This window comes from Apodemus sylvaticus, chromosome 18 (assembly GCF_947179515.1).
Source record: "Apodemus sylvaticus chromosome 18, mApoSyl1.1, whole genome shotgun sequence".
Lineage (NCBI taxonomy): Eukaryota > Metazoa > Chordata > Mammalia > Rodentia > Muridae > Apodemus > Apodemus sylvaticus.
In genome coordinates, this window is record NC_067489.1 from 23,692,044 (window position 1) to 23,709,068 (window position 17,025).

A 17,025-nucleotide genomic window follows, 5' to 3' on the forward strand; every position below is an offset into this window, starting at 1 on the left:
ATTTTCAAGGGCTTTTGGTTGTGTATTAACTTGGCAGAAAAATCTCGAAATTGTTTGGCAGAACATCTAATAAGTATATGGAGGTCAGCATATAGGGTATGGACATATCAAATTCGAGAAAGTGGGTCAAGATATAGTAAACTTAAGTTTTACAGAAAACAGGAATGGACTTATTTTGACCTTGTAGTAAGATGAGTCTTAAGATGGAGTCAGGACCTTTTGGCTCTCCGATGGATACCATGGTAGTCAGCAAGGACAAGCACCTGACGAAAGGTGGCAAGAAGGGAGCAAAGAAGAAAGCGGTTGATCTGTTTCCTAAGAAAGACTGGTCTGATGTGAGAGCTCTGGCAACGTCCAATATTAGGAACATCGGAACAACACTAGTCACGAAGACTCAAGGAACCAACATTGCATCTGATGGCCTCAAGGGTTGTGTGTTTGAAGTGAGCCTTGCAGAAGTTGCATTTAGAAAATTCAAACTGATTACTGCAGACGTTCAGGGCAAAAGCTGTCTGACTAACTTCCATGGCATGGGTCTTACCTGGGACAAGATGTGCTCCATGGTCAAAATGTGGCAGACCATGACTGAAGCTCGTGTTGATGTCAAGATGACCGATGGGCATTTGCTCTGACTTTTCTGTGTTGGTTTCACTAAAAATCGCAACAACCAGATAAGAAAGATATCCTACGAGTAGCACCAGCAGGTCCGCCAGATCCGGAAGAAGATCGTGGAAATCATGACCCCAGAAGTGCAGATGATTGACTTGAAGTAATGGTTAGTAAACTGATTCCGGGCAGCATTGGGAAAGACATAGAAAAGGCTTGCCAGTTCATTTATCTTCTTCATGACATCCTTGTTAGAAATGTAAAAATGTTGAAGAAACCCAGGCTTGGATTGGGAAAGCTCATGGAGTTTCATGGTGAAGGCGGCAGTTCTAACAAAACCACTGATGACGGGACCGGTACTAAGGTTGAGCGAGCTGATGGATATGAACCATCAGTCCAAGAGTCAGTTTAGAATCAAGATTTTTTTTTAGTAGTGACAAATAAAAAGTCCTATTTGTGATGAGAAAAAAAAAGATGGAGTCAGACTGGTCTATCATATAATCCTCTCCAAAGTTCTGGGACTTTCACAGGAGAGGGTAGAAAGAATGTAAGAGTTGGAAGAAGCACTTTGAAATACTGTGGTCTGGATTGGACTCCTCTGTTAAGGTCATGAACTCATCGACATGGATGGGGAAGGGGTTCATGATGCCACCTCTCTCTTTGAGGGCCTACAGGTAGTTGCTGGGCCCTTTTGATGGGTTCCAGAAGCGATTTATCTTCTTATATAATGTAACCTCTAGTAAGTTGCCCAAACTACCATAAATAGCGTCTTTCTATGCTCATGCAAGAATCCCTAATTAAACTAGCGGCTTTCCCTAAAAATAACGAATACATCAAAGTAGGAGGGGATCTAGTTGAAAAAGAGAGGGTTCAATGGGAGAAGGATAAAAATCCAAGAGAGCAACGTGGGTGACTCCGATCGAAGTACACCTTATATATGTATGGCATTGTTAAAAATCTCTGCCATTGTATACATGTATGAAAGTGCTAAAAATACTGATAAAAATGGCCTAGTTAATTATAAGCTAAAGGTGACTAGCATAGATCTGTAAAGGGATTCGGAGAGCTGGGTGTGTGCCTTCCTAGAAGAGCAATAACCTGTGCTCATATCATAAGGACGGTTTCTTCCAGGCGACAGAGACAAAAGACCCATAAAGGTTACATTTCTTCAGCTTCCGATTTGCATGCCTAAGGAGTACTGGCAGGAGAAGGAAACCTGGAGCTCCAGGGTGGCGGGAGGGAGGGTAGAAGGGAGGAAAGGCCTTCATGCTAATTAGGTTTGAAAGACAGCAGGATAGGTCCAGCCAGTGCTGAGAAGACAGGAACCCCAGCAGCTGATGCTAAGTTCAGACTAAACTCACTGAAAGTCCCCCGGGAAAGTCACAGGGTAAACCTGATAGTTCCTGTCATTTACAATCATTATCAGGCAGGCTGCTTCTGTAATTTTACTGGGGAGCCAATTACCAGCTCCTGAAGCTTGAGGGGGAGGATTCCCCAGCCCTCTGCTTTGTTTTGAGAAGAGAAAATAAGGGCGCTTTCAAGTGCTGTCTGCAGATGCTGTGCCTTCTAAAGGCACAATGACTTCATACAAGGTGGTCACTTCTCAGGTCAGACAAATCGTTGGAGTCAATGCTTCTGTCTTAATTTACTCTTTTCTCCAGCAACCTAAATTAGCTTCCAGATCGTCCAGTCAGCCTCAGTTCATTCTTTTCTAAGCCCTGGGAATGGTAACCCATCTTTTTACCCTACCTTGTCTTCAAGAAAATGCCTTTGCAGCACGCCACTTTGTAAATAAGCTGGGAAAGGCCAGTTAATGAGTGAAGGGGACAGACAAGGGAGACCTTCAGTGCTGATGGCTCAGCGTCAAGGGTCCCTGCCAGCATCCTTGCCCCTTCCTTCCTAACACAGCGAAGTTTAGGGAAAAAAAATTTGTAAACATTTATTGTATGTGTTTGGGTGTTTTAACCTGAGTGTATGTCTTATGTCTGTGCACAACTTGCAGTCATGTGAGTTTATTTCTAGTGATATTTTACCAGCACTTAAGTAAGTGGTTTTTACCAGCAAGTCCCAGCCATCTTCCTGACTTTCTCCAACAATGCTTAGATTACAGGTTGGATAGCTATGTCTGACAAACACACACACACACACACACACACACACACACACGAGGCCCAATAAATCACTAGTTTTAGAAATATGCAAAAAAGCAAAGCCATCTGATCTGACTCCTTGTTCTTCACCTACACGCACATGGCACACACACATGCACACACATATGTGTGTGTGCACATATAAACATATATGTATACATATACATATATCATCTACTCACAGCCTTTTGTCCACTTCAAAACATCTCTAGATTGCTTACGACACCTAGATAGTAACCCTAGGTTACAATCACTCCCTAGGTGTTCACTCTCAATGACTTTTGTTTTTTCTTCCTGCAGTCAGTTCAGTCTGTGGGTGTAGAACAGATGTGGACAGCCAGCTATTTTTGTCAACCAGTTCTGCCACACAAGCACATGGCAGCCTATGTCAGATCCCGTCCTAAGGCCAGAGCTTAGGTGCTTACTATTTGTTTACAGAGAAGTTACCATTATAAGACAAGACCGATAGAGGGGACTGCAGGGATATGCTAGCATTTCTTTTACTTCTCAGTTGAGATTTTTGCTCTGTCACTTGGCTGAGATTGTTTGAGAAGCATTTTCAAGTGAAAATGCTAAGTAGTTGATGGCTTAATTTCTTATTTTTTTATTGTCTTCTCACAACTCGAGTTGATTTTTCTATCGCCTAGCCCCATAGAAGCGCTTGTTGCTCATGTCATTCAAGGGTAAGGAGAGTTTTCTCACCTTCATTAACCTGTCAGTAGACTTTGACATACGAGATCATTGCGCTCGGAAAACCCATTCCTCCCTTGCGTACTGCGATGCCCCACTGTTTGTGTTACCCATTTTCACCCCTCAGAACTCCAGGCGTATTATTAGACACATTCTGTTATCCAGACTCTGATTCTCAGCATTACAGGGCTGAGCTAACGAGGTTTCTTTCCCTCCACACTTACTGTTCTTCCTTAGCAATCTCATCCGAGACTGCACATCTGAATATATTCTAGAAGTAGATGGCTCCAAAATTCATCTCTACACTGAGTTCCACGTATCCAATGACTTTACCGCTGTGATGTCTGAAATGTTGTCTGAAGGAACAATGGATTCTACATTCCTTCGCCATAGCCCTCTTCCGTCTCAGTCCATGTACCGTCTCCTTTTTGTACCCAGCTGTAATCAACAGGAAGTTCCTTCCCTGAGCGCCATATCCAGCCCATTAGCAAGTCTCGTCAGCTTCGCCTCTAAAGCCGATCCAGCCCACCCGCTTATGGCCCTTTGCGTAATCAGCACGAGTTTGCTCGCTCCGCTCCAGCCCTTCACAACCAGATTATTTTCCTGACTTTTTGACAGGTCCTGTTTTAAGTCAGTTTATTATGAATGACATTTTGTAAACAGATTCATTCCTCAAGGTATTATATTGTTGTTGCTCCAGTATTCTCCATGCACCGAGTAGTACAGACACTGAATTTTAAATAGATTTTAGTTGAATAAAAAGAAAAATATGAACTTTTATAATCAAGGAATCTTCTAATAGCTTTATAAAATCTCTCTTAACTAAGTCACATATAAATTCATAAGTTTTTTTTTTAAATCAGAACATGGGTCACGCAGTTTTGAACCATAGACAGGAACAAAACAATTACGAATAAGAGCAGATCATTATTTTATCAAAGAAAACTCCATTTAAGTATCCTGATAAGTAACATTCTACTATGAGACTTGGAAGAAATCTCTGTAGCCCGCTGCCTAGGAATTAACACTCTAAGAGGTTTAAAAATATTAATATTGTTCTTTGAAAAGACTCTTCAGAAAGTAGGTCCCTTCTTAATCTGTGCATTTAGAGCAGCCTATTAAAAGTTGAGTAGTTAATAGAATTTACTACTTAAAGTTATTCTGACATTTCCTAAACTCCATCCTCACCGCATGGTTACATTGTTATTTTTAATCCTGCCTTTTAATAACCCCCCTAAATAATCAAACTCCAACCTCATTATAAAAATGTCCTACCCAGGTAGTGGCATATGTCTATTATCCTAAATCTTGGGAGGTAGAAGCAGGAGAATTGCTGAGTTTTGGGCTAACCTGGGCTATGTCGTGAGACCTTGTCGCAACCAAACAAAGCAAAGAAAAAATGAGAGAGAGAGAAAGAGAGAGAGAGAGAGAGAGAGAGAGAGAGAGAGAGAGAGAGAAAGAGAGGAGAGAGAGAGGAAAGAGAGGAAAGAGAGAGAGAAAGAGAGAGAGGGGGGAGGAAGGAAAGGGGGAGGCAATGGAGGAAGAGAGAGAAGGAGGAGGAGAGAGGGAGGGAGGGAGGAAAGGAGGAGGCAGTGGAGGAAGAGAGAGAAGGAGGAGGAGAGAGGGAGAGTGCTCTCTTCTGCTTGAGGCAATGGGAGCCCTGCTGACTTCTGTCTGTGAAACACAACAGGATCAGGGTGGTAGAGATGGTCGCTCCTGCTCCCTCGGTGGATTCTTGAGTGTGGACTTAGAAAAGCTAATTTATTCTTTATTTTTCTTTTCTTTCCTCCACCCCAGAAAGATGGCTTATGAGGACCTGGTCACTTTCATAGTGTTTGTGGCATCTGGGTCCCATGCCTGGGTGGATCTTGAAAACTGTTCCGGGTCTTCCCTGATGCTGCGTAAAGGGATGTTACTGTAGCTGGGAAGCAGAACTGGAAGCACTGGCTGTGAGTTAGCAAAGGGCAGAGATTTGACTGTGAAGGGACTGGGTCAAGGCTGCCTTTGCATAACTCTATTATCACCAGGGAGAGGAGAAGTAATCATATTAGGGACGTACTGTTCTGCTGGATGGGGCTTGTCTTACCTTGCTTTTGAAGTCATACAGGTTTAAGTGCCTTCTGTGAGTGACATCGGAGCGACCATCTATAAGGCAGGTGCTGCCAGAGCAAAGCCGGGGAGTGTTTGATGTTGACAATGACATGCTTTTCTGTGCGGACAGGAGTAATCCATTTGGACACAGTTCCGTGTGTGTGTGTGTGTGTGTGTGTGTGTGTGTGTGTGTGTGTGCGTGTTTCATGTGTCAGGGCTGCTGCATATGCCTTCTTGTGCTCTCTATGGAAATGGGCAGTCTCTCAGTCAGCTTCTGAGAGTATTGACTTCACTTGCTCTGCTTACAGAGCCCGGGTCTCTGAGCAGTTTGCACCGAGTCTCTGGCCGGCTTGTCTCTTTCTGGAGCCCAATGCAGTCCACAGAGGAGTCTGTGCTCCTCCCTGAGGCTTCTGACATGAGCTGGGATTTATCAGACAGTTATGTTATGGTGGCCTAGAGGTGGCTAGGGAATGTTTCAACTCTTGTTTCATTTATTCACGTCAGGTATTTCCATGATAGAGGCCAGGTGACAGAGACAGTCTAAAGGGGAGAGGACCTTAAAAGGAAGGGAAGGGGGAGGACTGGGTTCCTCATCCTCTTTCCTTGAAAAAAATATAAAAGAAAAAAGCCAACTCTTTTTAAAGATACAGGCACTCCTTTTTAATTAGATTATATTAATTTTATATAATTTGTATTTTGTGTTGACATTTTCACACACATATAATGCATTTCTAAATAAGGGATTTTCATATATATATATTATATATAAATGTATTTTTATCATACCAGTCTCTCCTCCATTGCTCTTGCCTATGCCCCTCCCACTTCTTCATTCTCTTCTCCTTCCCACCCATTCCTCGTTTTCATATTATTATTTATTTGTTTGTTTATCAATTTAGTTGATTTTAATGAGTTTCATTAGGGGTGCCTATGGGGTTGTGGGTGATGGACTGTTTACAGAAGCCCACTATGTAATATCATCATTGCAGAGTTATATCATTGGAAAGCGTGCCTGTTTCTCCCCTAGCAAGCCTTAGTGCCTAGACTCTCAGGGAGGGGTGGGGACTTGTGTCCCCCACCCACTAGTGACCATTATCTGCCTAGTGGTCCTGGAAGTGACTTGAGAACCCTTCTCCCTCACTGAGGGACACGGGTAGGCCTAATTTTGCTCAGGTCTTGTGGTGGTGATCACAACCGCCGTAAGATCAAGAATACGGCAGTGGCGCCGTCCTGAAGATGCTACTCTACCTCACTCCTCTCCTGCTTCTGGCTGCTTTATGCTCTCTTCCTGCTCCATCTTCTGCGATGGTTCCTGAGCCTTAGGAGTTCCATCATGGCTGCACATTCTGTAGTCTCTTACTGTCAACACAGTAGCACGAGTGATGTGCACAAACATAAATCTTTATATGGAAATGTGATGGACCTGTCATATCCAGTTAGCAAAACAATAGCAGTAGCTTCCTCACTGTGACCTCCCCTGCCACAGGCTTTTTGTGGGGACCAAGTTTATAGCACTCGGTGTGGAATCCTATTGTGGGCAGGCGTTTAGTCTGATCAGAGCGTGGTAACCTCCCTCACTGGCTCGGCACCGTTGTGTTTATTCCCTGGCTAGTTGGTTGTGCAGCACACTGGATGGACAGCGGAGTGGGAATTTTTATGCCAATTCTCCCCCTTTGACGGCCCCTTCCAGTAGGATGAGAGCTGGCCATCGGGGAGGAGGCTTCCATCCAAGGCCCCTGACTTATCCACGTCCTATGACTAAAGCAACTAAAGGTGTCTTCAGCAACAGAGTATTATCACATAGTGATTGGGCCATGACCTATGGCCATGGGGAATGTGTGCATCGTGAACTTTCCTGGCCAAGACTTGCAGGAAGGCAGTTCAATCCTGGCCCTGGCGTTTTCATGTCATAGCTTATCATTTGAGAGAACAGCTTAATCCATTTATATAAGGCACATCTATTAAAATCTTTTTTAAACTAATTTTTTTCATTAGCTTACTATCAGGTTTTCTTCTGGCCTTTAACACCTCCATAGTTTTTGTTGCTCCCTGACCTCCTCTCTCCCTCATTTTGCCCCTTCCCTCTCCTTAAATGCCCCCTCTGTCCCAGTGGTCCCTCTTTCGGTTCTTAAGTTGTAGGTGTTCTACCACTCCCCCCCCTTTCCTTAAAAGTCTGTCACACAACACCCACAATTCCCTTTAAATCACATAGCATTTGCAGCTAAGTTACTGAAGTATTATAACACTGTACCTTTCTTAAATCACAGGACCCACAGGTTTCCCCCTCTGGTTTAGGCAAGAGCTTTGTCTGCAAGGGTGAGAAGCTATATTAAAGTAACCTTTGCTTAGGGGCTCCACATAACTTGAGATCTCCCTAGAGATCATGGACACTAAAGTGTTCTACAGATGAAAAAACAAACCAGAAAGGGCGCATACAGCGGCGCTGCCAGGGGGAGGTAGGCCAGAGCTGTGGAAAAAATACATATGTTTCTGGCATCTTAGGCTTTCCAGTAGGAAGGAGGCTTAGAGTATTAGAGAGTAAAAGATCAGGCAAAAAAAAAAAAAAAAATCCAGGCCTAGGCAGGGGATGGAGGACTTGTGTTCTAGAGTAACAAGCTTCTTATTCTAGAACTTGTAAATGGTTTCCTAGTTGCTTAAGAAATCCTGTATTCTAATTAGCACTCATAACAGGCATAGTAAACACATACAGCAAACATACCCATTACAGATTCTCATGCTCATGGCAGACATTACTAATTGATCACAGCCTCATAGTCTTTGAGCGATTTAAAGACCCTTCACTGGAGCCTTTGGGACACCAATAAACAACAGATCAGGTTTTCACCCCTCAAAACCTGGGCCTCATTATCAGTTCATTGGGAAAGCTATGCTATAGAGGAAGGAAGGGCAACTGAAAGAGACCCTGGGACAGTTGATTTGGGGAGGACAGTAATGTGCTGAAACTGGCTTGCTCAGAGCCTTAGATGAATTTCCTCCAAAACTCACTGTCAACAGGAATTCTGAGTAAGAATTGTACCCCTTAACCCTGTGGCTATTTGACCAGTTCCAAGCTGTCAATGGACCACAGAGGAGTATCTGTGCTTTTACACGGAAATCTGACTTTTACAGATGTGTGTGTGTGCACGTGTGTGTGTGTGTGTGTGTGTGTGTGTGTGTGTGTATGTGTGTGTGTGTGTGTGCGTGCACGTAAGTGTGCATTTTCTGGGGGGGGGTATTTATTTAGGCATGGAACAGGTTGTTAAACATTTGCTTATGTGACACTGACCAGAAAGAGAGGAAGAGGAAGAGGAAGAGGAAGAGGAGGAGAAATTCCAAGTTCTCAATTGCACTCCCCATTAGCTAACCATTGTTAGACCAACTAACTACCCAAGCTAATCAATTTACAAAGAGAAAACTTTTAATTTGGGACAGCTTTTAAGAAGGTCTAGCCTAGGATACTTGCCTTTGTTGTGTTGGGCCTGTTGTGGCACATCATGGGCGGAAGCTATGGCAGAACAAAGTGTTCACCAAAACCAGGGCACCCTCCTCTGACCGCCTCAGGCACCAGGCATGCATATGGCACACATGTATATATGTAGACAGAACACTCCTATACATAAAACAATGACGATGAAGAAGATGAAGAAGATGACGAAGATGATGATGATGACGACAACGATGATGACCCATGAGTAAAGGGACGACTGTGGTGGAATATTCCTTTAGTCCCAGCAGGTGGGAGAGAGAGAGACAGGAAGACATCTGAGTAAATGACAGTAGACAGAGAGGAAGAGACCTGGGTCCCACAATTCCCTTCACGGGCATGCCACCAGTCACCCAAAGAGCTCACAACAGGCCTACTTCCCAGAGGTGATTTTCCTATAGCACCAAGCTGGAAGCAAAACTAATCCATGACCATCGGAGACATTCTAGATGCAAACTGCCACTTGCTGTCTCCGTTCTCACTCTTCACTGAAGTCCCTCACCGTTATGGACACCTCAAGCCTTATCTAGCCACAGACGATTAATACGTGTTTTTGCCTTGAGTCAGATTTATATTTTGCGAAAGCAACCCTGACTATGGAGTATCAGATAAAGATAGACTAAAGGCTATGGTGTCAGAGATACTACAGGCAAGGAAATCAGATGGTAATCTAACGGCTCTTGTCTAAATAAAAGATGATGACTTCTGAACTAAGGTAGGGATGGTGAAGGGGGGACAGATGTGTCAATTATTCAAGAAACAGCTGGCAGGACTTACTGATTGATTAGGTGTCAGGATGAGGAATGAAGAAACACACGATCCTGCCCAAGTTTCAGATGATTTCATAACTCACCAAGATAAGGCCAACTGAAGGAGTGGCAGGCTGTGATGGAACACTGCTGATTTAAGCTTCGAGCAGGTTGAGATGCCCGCGCACCAGATAGGTGGGACCAAGGCTTGAAAAGAAAGAGTTGATTGGAGTGTGCTTTGAAAATGAGTGGGTGGAAAATGGATGCTAGGTCATTAGAAGGCTTCACCATGCAGACAGACCGCAGAAACGTACATCGAAAACACAGTATTTAAGAGACATATAAAGAGTTAATAGTCAGCAAAGGAGACAGGACAATGGTTGGTTGGTTAAGTAGGAGCAGTTCTGGAAGATTCGTGAGGATATTGAGGTAACTAGTGGTGCTCAGTGTAAGGAAGTCAGGAGAGATGAGGTGAATGTGGTAGTTTGAGTGAGAATGTCCTCCGGAAGTTTGAATACCTCATCCGTAGTTGGTTACCCTGTTTGAGTAGGTCTAGGAGGCGTGGCCTTGATGAAAGACTAGCGTCACGGGGGCGGGGCTTTGAGGTTTGAAAGCCACTACTGTTTCCAGTTCTCTTTCTGTTTCCTGCTTTGTGGTTTAAGATGTGACCTTCTGTTCCAGCTACCACGCCTGCCTGCTGCCATGCCATACCACTGTGATGGTGATGGCCGCCATTTCCCTGGAACCATATATTATAAAGAAGCTGTCCTTGTATAAGCTGCGGTGACCATGGCGCTTAATCACAGCCTTAGAGAAGTAACATATGAGGGGCGAGGATAAATGCAAACAGATGGATTTTAATTAGCTAGAGAATGAAGTCGAGTCTAGCTAGCGTTCTATTCCCTCTTGAAGTTTGACAAATTCAACAAGAGTGCTTTCTCTAGTTTCATTTTTGTTGCTTAAACCACCATGACCAAAAGCAACTCACCTCACGGTAGAAAGGATTTATTTCAGTTTACACTTCCGGTTCACAATCTAGGGAAGTCAGGGCAGGAAGTGATGCAGAACCCATGGAGAAGTATTGCTTACTGGATGGCTGACCAGCGCATGCTCAGTTAGCTCCCTTACATATCCCAGGCCCGCCAGCCTATGGATGGTTTTGCTGGGCCCTTGCACGTCAATCAAGATAATTTCTCCCAGACATGCCCACAGGCTAATGTGACCTTCCCTGGAAGTTCCCCTTTTCTAGGACATTCTAGGTTGTGTCAGGTTGGCAATTAAAAACGAACCAGCATGGTGATAAGATCTTAAAAGAAGCAGTGTGGGGAACCGGAGACAGCATAATACTCTGCTTTAAACTTACATTACAAGCTGACAGAGGTAGCACATAGCACGAATCCCAGAACTCTGGAGGCTGAGGCAGGAGGATAGTGAACTTGGAGTCTTTATTGGACATACACATGGCTTTTCAGACCAGTATGGGTGACATAGTGAGACCCTGTGTCAAAATAAGCTAGTAAGTAAAGAAATAAAATAACCCTACGTTACCTTTTAATATGGAGGGCTGTAATATATCACATGATTTCATTGCACTGGCTTTTGGTATATTCTGTGACCTTCTCGGTAGCTGTGTTATCAAACTCAAGGAACAAAACCTTTAGCCCAGCAAAGGATCTGAAATAGCTACAGATTATTAAGTATTTGTTGAATGGGTGGGTGATTGAATAAATAAATAAATGACTCAATGTATCAACTAGCCCATTGTCTCCAGCAACACGGTTAACTTCAGGGTGAGGACCGTGCCTTTGGTTTGGTTTCTCAACATGCTGGGTCCACAGGGGACACATTGCAGTAAGTTTAGCTACACAGGAACCAAAATGTTGATGGAAAAGCCAGGAATGATCAGATGGGATGGATGTTTTGAGGAGAGTTTAAAATTAACTAAATCTACAGACAATACAATTATCTTGTTATATCCAATTTCTGGCGGTTGGTGGATTAATTAAAGTTTTAAGTTTGTCCTGGTATATGGTGCTTTCCCTTTCTTAGTGCAATGAACAGATCGTGAAAAGAGACGCCCGGAATCTCCCCTCCAATATATTCTTTAGCTGCTTGAGCCTTAATCCTTACTGAGGCCAGGATAAAGTAGCCAATTAGTGCTGCTCCCTTGCTTTGTGGTTTTTCTAACCCTGAAGCTATCAGCTTCTCTTAACAGTCCTACCAGTGAGCACAGAACCTTGGGGCAAGCAGTTCCTTTCTGCTCCTCTCTGAAGTATCCCACAGCAAATGGCACTGGCAGGAAAACATCTTAATTTAGAGCGTTGTTAGCATAATTGATGTTCAGATGCTACATTGGTAGAAACAAGCTCAGATAATTGGGCTCTCAACCTACATTAGCTCTTGAGCTGCTACCAATTAGGCAGGGGCCAGAGGGCTGGAGGAGCTGTGGTTAGATCCCTACGTGCAGAGGCTGGAAAGATACACCAGCAGGTAGCTGGGGCTGCGGAACTACACGGATGTTGCTTGTAGCTTCACCGCAGGGGAGCCATCTGTCCAGAGAAAAACCGGACGTGCCCTTCAATCAGTGAAAAGAAGGTAATGGCTTCTAAGTCTGGCCTTTCCCAAAGAGGTGGAGCGCTAGTGTTTGAAAGTCACTGCATGGAGGGTTTAAATCTACCACTAGTCCCCAGCGACATTCCTAAAGAACACAGTTCTACTCTTCCTGCATCTTCGGGGGTGGGGGTGGGAGAAGACGCTCTGGAAGGGAAGGGCAAGAAAACCCCTGTAGTAGCTTCCGACTTTCAAAGTGAGACCAGCCAACCGGAAGCAGTCACGTTGTCTGCTGGCTTATTTAACGGAATGCAGAGGACTAGCTGCTGCTGAGTGTTCTGAATCTGAATCTAAGATCCCCAGGTGTTTCCCATGCCCGTTACAGCGCAGTAACCAGGGAGAGCTTTCTGCGATCGCAGCTGTCCACGCGTTTGCCCGCGGGTCACAGCTGCTTGCTTGCTTTCTACAAAGCAGAGCTGGGAAGTTAAGTTGCAAGGGTGACCTAATGGCCCATTTGCTCTCTGGTTGTTTACAGAAAAGGTTTTATTTATTTATTTATTTATTTATTTATTTATTTATTTATTTAGGACCCGGCCTCTAAACTAAACTATATAGAAACTCAGTCGGTCCCTTCAGTTGGTTTTTGAGGGCAATGTGCACCGGCTATTTACCTTATCTCAGTATTGCCACCAGGGTAAATGGGTGTTTCCAAATAATGATCTCACTTGTAGGAACTTAGGAGGTGACTTGGACTTTAGTGGAGGGCAGTAGAAACTCCCCATTTCCTCCCACGACCTAGTCAAACGCTGAATAAAGAGGGCATCTGGCACTGGTGGGAAAGCGGCCATCAGTTTCCCTCCACACGTGCTTGGGAGAGTAACTGTGAAGAGGAGTATTGACGCTCCTAAATACACCAAGGGCTGCCTTCACTCTACTGCCCTGCACCGGGAATAATTTTATACCCAGCGAATTATTCAAAATGATTACTTTCCTTGTTCTTGTTTTCCCACCAGTGGTAGAGACGTAAGTTCTTTGTTGTTGTTGTTGTTATTGTTTGTTTGGTGTTTTTTTTTTTAGATGATGTCTTCGAAGCCAACATGGCTGAAGTATTTGGGTAGAAGTTCCAGGTTTGTAGCCCACAGATAGGTACAAACAAGAATATTAAAGAGGCTTCTTCTTGTGTCTTCAAAACCCTTGGAGTTTTCCTCTCAAAGTTGGTCCTTCTTCACACACACACACACACACACACTGCCCACGCTCACACACTTACTCACACACACACCGTGTCACAGCACAAAAGCTGGGATGAAGCCTTATGACTCCAGATACCCGCATCAATCACAATTGTAGTACTGGCAACAGTCATGTGACTGTGTAAAGACCTCAGCAGCCTTCTGGCACTTAAAGGAGGAAAAAAACCCCATCTAATTAATCACAGGTGAAACAGCTTGGACTGTCTCCAAAAGCCCCTGAGTTTACTGCCAAGCTTTGATGCTAATTTTCTTTCTAAGTAACCCCCTAAAGAAATTTACAATTAGGTAATTAAAGTAATGAATAAAGAGATACTTAGGTGGAAGGAAATTCAGACTGGGGGGGGGATGTCTAAATTTACATCCTGTTATAAATGCATTGGGGTGTGCATTTATTCGTGAACCCCAACTTAGAGTCCTCAGATGGATTTCTTGTGAAGGATAGCCCAAACAACCAATGTTTGAAAGACATTGAAGTATATAAATGAAGCTAGGAGTAGGTTATTCAGCTACAGCCTGGAAGTCAGGGGAGGAAATATGCTTGTTGCCAGACCCACACTCTTGACTTTTCTCTCCTTTTTTAATGCCACAGTTTGTGTGCTTTGGGACAGAGGCGATAGTTTCTCCACAGGAGCTGATTGGATGGACTTCACTGAGAGAGGTCATCTTTCTCTTTATGCTTCTGCTGGGGTCAGTCTTACATTTCTGGATTTGATTGGATGGAAAGAAGTTTCTCCAGTGGTGGCATGTATGTACGTATATATGTATGTATGTATGTATGTATATATATGTATGTGTGTGTATGTATGTATGTGTGTGTATGTATGCATGTATGTGTGTGTATGTATGTATGTGTATGTATGTATGTATGGATGTGTGTGTATGTATGTATGTATTGTATATATGTATGTGTGCTCATATTTTTTTAATGTTTAAGAGCAGACACTGCATTTCATAGTTTGAGTCTCTCTGTTTCTGTTGCTTAGTATCCATCCAAAGCAGGAATGGAGGTGTTAGCCAATAGGTTATTTCCTTTACAAAATTAAAGAGAAGTCCCCCCGTATTAAGCAGTGCATTAAAGACATTTCCCTAAGTCTCCCAGGTGCCTGGAACTTCAGTCTTCCTGAAAGATTTTGCAAACACCTATTTCTGTCTCAATAAATCGTGTGATATGTACAATGGTTTCTTAATAAGTCAGAGTCTTGTGTTTTTGGGTGAAAAAGTTCTTTCCTCGATTTATGCTGACCCTGTGAGAGGGTCAGGAGCTTTCTGCAGGCACACTCAGGGCAGGTCCTCATTACACCTCTGCCGTGCCTAGTGGGTGGAGCCTGCCAGCTTATTATGGGCTGTTGTGTGTTTGCTCTTCTGGTTTATGTGAAGGAGATATGGCAGGGCTGGACGTGTGGTGGGGCACCCGCTTAGCATATTAAGAGCCTTGTGGAGAAAAGAAGGCATGGGGTGCCTCTAAGATATAAATAAATATACTAAATATGGATCCTGGAAATTTAGGTGTTTTTTTTTTTCTATTAAGTTACTTATGAATTTTTGTATTTTTTTTTTTCTCTTCCTGAAAGTGGGGAAGAGAAGATATTTGGAGTTTGGACTAGGAAGGAAGGAAGGGGGAAGGAAAGAGGCTTTTATAGTCTCAAGCTTTATTTATGAGCTGAGGGCACTGAGGCTCGCAGAGGGAAAGAGACTGGCACACAACCACCCAGTGGGTAATTAAGATAACAGGAGCTGAAGCCAGACATACCTGCGCTTGTAAACTGTCTGCTGCTTTCCAGCTAAGGACCTGGAGATATGAGCAGTCTGCAGAGCGTCCTCTACCGATAAAAAAGGAAAATAACAACATCAGCGAGGTAGAGATTCATCTGAGATGCTCAGTGTTGTACCCAGGGTGTGAGACACTGACGATCGATATGCTCTTATAGTGCCATTATTCATTTAGTCATAAAAAAAACCTCAGATTTCATTCTAGTCTTACGTTTATTTAACAGATTTGTTTACTGGCCACAATCCCTTACTATTATCTTCAGCAGGTGTGGCCGTAGTCAAAGGCCACACCTCTTGTTCCCTCCCACACAAATGGGTTGGATGCTAATCTAGAGGGACTAGGTCAGAGTTCAGTTCCTCAGCACCAGAAAACTCCCTGCCTCTCCCGGTGCTTTTTCTCTTCCTAAGCCACACGGAACGATACGCCTCATTTCTAACTCAGGACTAAAGAGTCTGTGTGCAGGAAAAATAATTTCAGAACGTTAGTGAGCCCCACTAGGGAGGCAGAGAATAAGAAGGGGAGCCATTTGGGGGTCAGTGTAGCTTCCCAGTCCAAGCCAAAGTCCAAGTCTGCCTCTACTCAGCCCCAATGTCTTCCGGGTCCCAAGAGTCCCAGGAACTGGCTCGCCTTTGAACCTGTGTCTAAAACGTCTGGCTGGGGAAGTTGGAGAGTCCTGCCAAGTCCGGAATTAAAAATGACAAAACAGCCGGTTAGATCTGAGGTGACAAGAATGAGAAATAAAAGCCATTAGAACCCATTTGCAGCGCGCCTGCAGCCAGTCGAGTCTCAAGGCGTTCCCCTGAAAATTATTAACGGCCCGACAGCATTTTCCGCACTGGAATCTGATACGTGAAGTTACACCCTGGTACACACACTACACGGGGATGCCGGGGGTGGGGGCGGGGGTGGGGAGCTCCCCTCATTTATTTCACTTCACAGATTTGATGAGACGCCCTAATCAAGCTGTCAGGGTGAGCGCCACTGGGGGCAAGCTGCTCTCGGAGAAGCAGATGTCCACAGTTTTCTTCTGTAGTAGAGGTCAGCCGGTAAGTTGAGGACAGAGGCTAAGCCCGGTCGGTTGCTCAGGCTTTGTACAGCTAATGAGCTTCGGGGGCGCGCTATCTTAAAATGACTCAGGAAATTAGAAGGGTATTTTGTGATACATGGAAATGTCCTAAAATGTAGAATCAGTGAACCATAGCTAAGGTTTTTTTTTTTTTTTTTTTTTTTACTTTTCAGTTTTTCGAGACAGGATTTCTCTGTGTAGCCCTGGCTGTCTAGGAACTCACGCTGTAGACCAGGCTGGCCTCGAACTCAGAAACCCGCCTGCCTCTGCCTCCCAAGTGCTGGGATTAAAAACCTGCGCCACCACTGCCCAGCAGGTGGTGTTTTTTTTTTTAAATTATTGTGTTGTTAAATTTATATTAAAGAATATACTGAGGTCCACTTGTTTGCACCTTATCAACCACTATTATTTCATTTCAGTGGGCTCAGAAGACCTAAATTGTTTACTAGTTTGATCTTCAAAGAGACACTTTGACAACGTCTATATGCTAGGTTGGCTCAGCCAAACCACTAAAACTAAAATAACTTATGCAGAAAGAAGAGTAACTGGAAATTGGAGAAATGCCTGAAGAGGTTTCCTAGGCAGAACTGTAGCCTCCGTTTAGACTCAAAGCAT

The 17,025-nt window shown here is 44.0% G+C and overlaps 1 pseudogene; it reads left to right on the forward strand.

Moving 5' to 3' along the window:
- Positions 1 to 239: 239 nt before the first annotated feature.
- On the forward strand, positions 240 to 1,018 carry LOC127668675 (40S ribosomal protein S3a-like; annotated as a pseudogene).
- Positions 1,019 to 17,025: the final 16,007 nt, after the last annotated feature.